Source organism: Cervus elaphus, chromosome 10 (assembly GCF_910594005.1).
Source record: "Cervus elaphus chromosome 10, mCerEla1.1, whole genome shotgun sequence".
Lineage (NCBI taxonomy): Eukaryota > Metazoa > Chordata > Mammalia > Artiodactyla > Cervidae > Cervus > Cervus elaphus.
In genome coordinates this window covers 53877497-53883581 of record NC_057824.1, presented here as the reverse complement: position 1 = coordinate 53883581, position 6085 = coordinate 53877497, and the positions used below count along the sequence as shown (strand labels likewise).

Below are 6085 nucleotides of genomic sequence, written 5' to 3'. Positions count from 1 at the left end.
AGTTCGATTCCGGGGTCGGGAAAATCTGCTGTTGAAGGGATAGGCTACCCGCTCCAGTATTCTGGCCTGGAGAACTCCAAGGACTGTACAGTCCATGGGGTCACAAAGAGCCGGACACGCTGAGCCCTTTCACTTGGACCTCACTTCACGGCTACTCTCCTGGCACCTCTTCCTCCCACCCCTAGGTGGCGCTCTTTCCTCTTGCCTTGGCACCACCCTGGGTGACTTCGTTCACTGCCTTTTTTCCACCTGGACCACCTCCAACCCTCCCCAAAGCCAGTCTCCCCTCCAGTTTCAGGGGGAACTGAGTCATATAGGGAAAAGCACGAATACCATCCATGACCAAACCACCAGTCCCTGGGTCCAGGGCCTTGTCTTTTCATGCTTGGGTCCCCACTGGGCCTGGCTCACGCCCTTCCTGCCTGGATTTGAAGGTCGAAGCACAGGCTCCCACTTGTAAGATGAGGACTTGTCACGTGAAAGAGGAAAAGTTCCCCATCAGAAGATCTATATATGCATAGAATCATGATACATCCCAGGGGTATCTGCCTTGCAGCTCAGTCTTTGCAGGGAGATGTTTTAAAAGCATGGGTCCACAGTCAAAAGAAATCCAAATGAATTTCATTCCTACGTTATGTTTCTCCAAACATATTATGGGGAGTCCACTCTAAAGCCATGCTGAGCAGTCCTCAAAGCCCCAATCCCCCCAGCTCCCACGGTGCCACTGTCCACTCATGCTTCCCAACAATTCTTTCTCAAGCCCTGGCTTCCAGACTCCTTTCCCACCCTTTCCAGCCTGTCCTGTAGATCAGATTCCAGCAAGCAAGAATCCCCTCTCATTAGGCGCCAGAAAACTGACCCAGTGACCACACATTTTTATCAGTTCAAAAGGAGAGAGAATACTTTCTTAATTTGGACCCCATCAGTTGTATTATGTTGTAGAAGAATAGGTTTGGGGACTTCCCTGGTGGTCCAGTGGCTAAGACTTCATGCTTCCAATGCAGGCGGCCCAGGTTCGATCCCTGGTCAGGGAACTAGATCCTATGTGCTTCAACTAAAAAGATGCCACATGCTGCAACTAAGACCCGGCATGGCCAAAATAAATAAAATACTAAAAAAGAATAAGTTTAATTGATCTTGCTTCCTGGGAGAAGGCTTCGTGGCAGGCGAGTCTGGTGCTCCTGGTGGGCTCCTCAGACCACACCTGAGTTTATTCCAGGATGATACAGGATGTGGACTGGCCACACAGAAAGACCCACCTTGTAATTAGTGAGTTGAGGTGACAGGTCACATCAGCCGGTCCTCTGGGGAGGTCAGGGGCTGGAGAGAGAGTTAAGTCACATAACTGATGATTCAAAGAATAATGCCTTTTCAATGAAACTCCAGTAAAAGCTCTGGACCCTGAAGCTCATTGCCCTCGTGGTTGGTAATCAGGTGTGCATGTTTGGGGAGTGTGCAGCGTCTGAGGACACGGAAGCTTGCCTTCGGGCTCTCCCACTCCTCACCCTTGGGTCTCGTCTTTTGGTTGGTCCTCATTTGTATCCTTTATGAAAAAAACAAAAAAGATAATAGTCAGTACATCACTTTCCTGTGTTCTTGGAGTCATTTTAGTGAATCATCAAACCTGGGGGAACAGTAGGGGCCCTGAATCTGTAGCCAGATGGTCAGAAGTGGAGGTAGGGACTTCTCCGGTGGTCCAGTAGTTAAGACTCCACACTCCCACTGCTGGTGGCACGGGGTTTGATCCTTGGCAGATGAACTAGATCTTGAATGCCCCATGGTGCAGCCAAAAATCAATCAATCAACCATATATTTTTAAAAAAAAGATAATTAGCAATATAATTGAAATAAAGAAAAATAAAGGAAGTGCAGGTGGCCCGGGGACTTCTGAGATTGCAGTGTCTGAAGTGAGGACCGTCTTTGCCTCATTTAACACCATGCCCGCTGTCGGGGTCAGAATTGCACTGTAAGGCTTTCCTCCCCTACCACGGCTAAGAGGATACAATTTAGACGCGAACTTGCCCTTTCTGGGTGGAGAAATCACTTTTTAGGGTGTGGCTAATTCATTACTCAAGGACCTAGATTTTCCCCTAAGAAAATCTTCTGCCTTTGTGTTTGGTCTACTGTTTTTGACAGAAGAGGAGGGTAAGGGTGGCCAGTGACTGGGGATTGAAAACCAGGCTCTGATGAACTGGCCGCTGAAAGTCTTGTTTGTGTTTCCCCTCTGGACAGGAGACGGGCAGTCAGGGGCAGGGGCCAGATGCATAAAGAATCCCAACCGTCCTCCAGAGTTTGTGCTGCTTAATGGCTGTGCATAAATACTTCCACGGGAGCCAACAAATTAATGGCTCATAAGACCCTTTAAAGCCCTGCGAGCGGCAAAGAAATGAGAAAGAAGACCCAATTTGTTTGGTTCAGAGTTATTGGGATCAAGCTGGGTTTGGTTTCTTTTGTTTACTCATTTGTTTCCAAAAATAAATTTCGGGAGGACAGATCATTAAGGATAAAAGATGCGCCAGTGCACTTGAAACTGTTTGAGAACCAGGTAGAAAGGCAATAAAATACAAAACGGATTGCCGACGAGGGTTTTTCTAATGCCAAGGACAACGGCGGTAGACAGAAGTACAAACTGTGGACCATTGATCTTGGCCAGATCATGCCACCCACACATCCACCCCCGCTCCCCAGCCACTGGTTTTCCAGGGCAAAGTCAGCGTCAGGTAGGCAGGAACGAAATGCACTAGTTGTGTGTAGAACCTGGGATCTGGGGTCCTTCCGGAACACTCACTTCAGCCCTGCTGTTACTGGCTGACCTGCATTGCGCCTGATCCACTTGAGTCTGTTTCGCAAGGAGCCTTTTCGCGGAGCCTCCGAAAGCTCCACAGCCCCCATAGCGGCAGTCCAGTGAGACCGCAAGCATGTGCATGTCCTAAAAACCTGGGCTGAAACCGTCTGTCTTCCACGCACTGACTCTGTGACCTTGGGCACCCTCAGTTCCCTTGTTCGTAAAAATGCCAATACTAGTAACTCCTCATAGTGGGTTAAATGATAGCTCAGCTGGTAAAAAATCTGCCTGCAATTCAGGAGACCCCAGTTCAATTCCTGGGTCAGGAGGATCTGCTGGAGAAGGGCTAGGCTACCCACTCTGATATTCTTGGGTTTCCCTGGTGTCTCAGCCAGTAAGGAGTCCACCTGCAATGCGTTGAGGCCTGGGTTCTATCCGTGGGTTGGGAAGAGCTCCTGGAGAAGGGACCATCTACCCATTCCAGAATTCTGGCCTGGAGAATTCCATGGACTGTATAGTCCATGGGGTCGAAAAAAGTCAGACATGACTGAGCGACTTTCACTTTCACTAAATTCATGTCCACTGGAACCTCAGAATGAGAGCGTATGTGGAAATCAGGTCTTGGCAGAGGTAGTTAGTTGAGGATATTTTATTTCTTGTTTTTGGCTTCGTTGGGTCTTAGGTGTTGCAGCATGGGGCGTCTTCCGGTGCAGCGCGTGGCGCAGTAGTTGTGGCGCGTGGCCTTATCTGCCCTGAGGCAGGTGTGATCTTAGCCCCCCAACCAGGGGCGGAATCTGAGCCCCGTGCATTGGAAGGCAGACTCTTAACCACTGGACCACCAGCGAAGTCCCTAGTTAAGGATCTTGACATGAGATCATCCTGGTTGGGGTGACCTCTAATCCAAGGATGGGTGTCTTTATAAGAAGAGGTGAGGATACAGAGAGACAGAGATGTGCTCAGAGGAAGGGTACATGAAGATGGAGGCAGAGGCTGGAGTGATGCGTCTACACGCTCAGGAACACGGAGGATCACCAGCGACACCCAGGAGCTAGGGGAGGGGGGACATAGAGTGGAGCTTCCCTTGGGGCCTCCAGAAGGAGCTGACCCGGCTGGTGCCCAGGTCTTGGACTTCTGGTCTCTGGAACGAGGGACCAAACAGACTTCTGCTTTTAGTCACCCGTTTCATGGCAATTGGTTACAGCAGCCCCAGGAAACTGATCTAGCCCTTTAAAGAGAATTGTGGTCCAGTCAGTGAAAAGACACGCAGACATCTGATCAAGGCAAACCCTCAACCAGCGCTAGTTCTTCTCGCCATTCCAGGATGTTGTAAGAGGTAGCATCGGAGCTCCGGGTTGGTGTTTAGCTTCAATCAGCATCCTGATGGGTTCACTGAAGAATGTCCCGGTGCAGGTTCAACACTGTGCCCCAGTTTGGGTTTTTTGTTGTTGTTGTTTGGTGGCTGTTCTGGGTCTTCCTTGTAGCATGTGGGCTCCTCTATTAATTCCTGTGGCACATGGGCTTAGTTGCCCCATGGCATGTGGGATCTTATTCCCCCACCAGGGATCAAACCCACGTCCCTTGTGTTGGAAGTTGAATTCTTCATCACTGGACCACCATGGAAGGCCCTGGGTTTTCACTTTTGAGTTTTTCTTTGGTTTTCGTATGTGTAGTAGACATTGTCGGCGCCCCAGCCATGAGCCCTTGGCGTTCCTCACTTCTGTGCCGTCTGACCCGCCGCTGGCTTGTAGCCGCGGTAGCTGCAGCTCCTCCTGGGAGCGCTCGCTGGCTGCTGGCGCTTGGTTTGCACGTGGGGCAGAGGGGAGCCTCCCAGGAATGCGCTTCCTCCAGTGACTGATGTCACCCAGCTCCTCATCCCCCAGCTGGGACGGAGCTGGGACGGGCCCGCAGGACTGAGCCCCAGCTGCCCGTAGCAGGAAGCTTCTTGGTTCCATGCACAGCACTGGTTTCCATCATGAATGACCACAGGCTTGTTGACTTAAAAGCAATAGACACTGTTTTTCACAGTGTCTGGTGACTGCCAGTATCCTTGGCTTGTGGCCGCACCGCTTCAGTCTCGGCCTCTGTCAACACGAGGCCTGCTCTTCTGTAGTCAGATCTCTGTGCCTCCCTCCTACAAGGATAGATGCACGCGTGCTAAGTCGCTTCCGTCGTGCCCCACTCTGTGGGACCCCACGAACAGTAGCCCGCCAGACTCCTCTGTCCGTGGGATTCTCTAGGCAAGAACACTGGAGTGGGGGGCCATGACCTCCTCCAGGGGATCTGCCCGACCCAGGGATTGAACCTGCGTCTCTTACGTCTCCTGCATTGGCAGGCAGGTTCTTCACTGCTCACTTCCTGGGAAGCCCTACAAGGATACATGTGATTGTATTAAGAGCACACACATAATCCAGGACAATCTCTGTGCCTCAAGACCCTGAACCTCACCATGTTTTGCTGCACTGGCGACAGGAAATAGGACTCAGATATCTCATCGGGGAGTGTGGTGTGACTCAGCCCACTGTACCCTCTCTCCCGCAGTTCTTCCTGGAATCAACTTCCCAATGAACGAGTCCCCGACCCCTCCTCATCTCAGGGTGAGGACCGCACTTCTGACCGTGTCAGTTAACAGAGAGTGACATTCTGATCTGTTCTTTCAAGGAATCATTTACTAATGTCCTACTCACACTTCACTAACAGTTACACTTGCCTGAGTCTGAACAAGGATGTTACATTCTTGGGGGGTTGTTCATTAACTCACAGACATTAATCTGAGGAGGAAGGAGTGACTGGCTTGAATAGGTTTTCGGATAATAATAATCCAGGAGAAAGAAATCAGGGAGAGATCTAAAGGGAACTCCCACATGCTGCCTGAAATGTTTCTCAGCTTCGCTCTCAATGGTTTATGTTTATAAGTTGATATTTCTACGGGGATAGAAGTTTGGGTGGAGGTCACAGGACTCTCATACCTGTGGGTTTTTACCTGAAGCAGGTTGAAGGGGATAAGAAGTGAGAGAGGTGAGCTCCTCCTGGCAGGCCCCGTTGGGTGGCCAAGGGTGAGAACTCCCCCGAGTTCCTGAGGGTGTTTCCTCTGCACCAAGGCTGAGATCACGACCCCATGGCTGATGCTGTCAACTTTCACTGGAGGGAAAGTTATCATACTGCGTTTGGAGATGTTTGTTTGTTTGGTCACTTACTTGCTCATTCATTCTCTTTTCTCTAATGAGCGAAAAAATTGTTAAATTCTATAGGGCTTTACAATTTCCAGAAGTTTCGCACCCATTTGCTTCCCACCCCTATCAA

General features: G+C 50.4%; 1 non-coding gene across 1 annotated transcript; it reads left to right on the top strand.

Annotated features, from left to right (window-relative positions):
* Nucleotides 1-961: 961 nt before the first annotated feature.
* Nucleotides 962-1034, top strand: TRNAW-CCA. Its single transcript has one exon. It is a non-coding gene; the product is annotated as a tRNA-Trp (tRNA).
* The last annotated feature ends 5051 nt before the right edge of the window (nucleotides 1035-6085 follow it).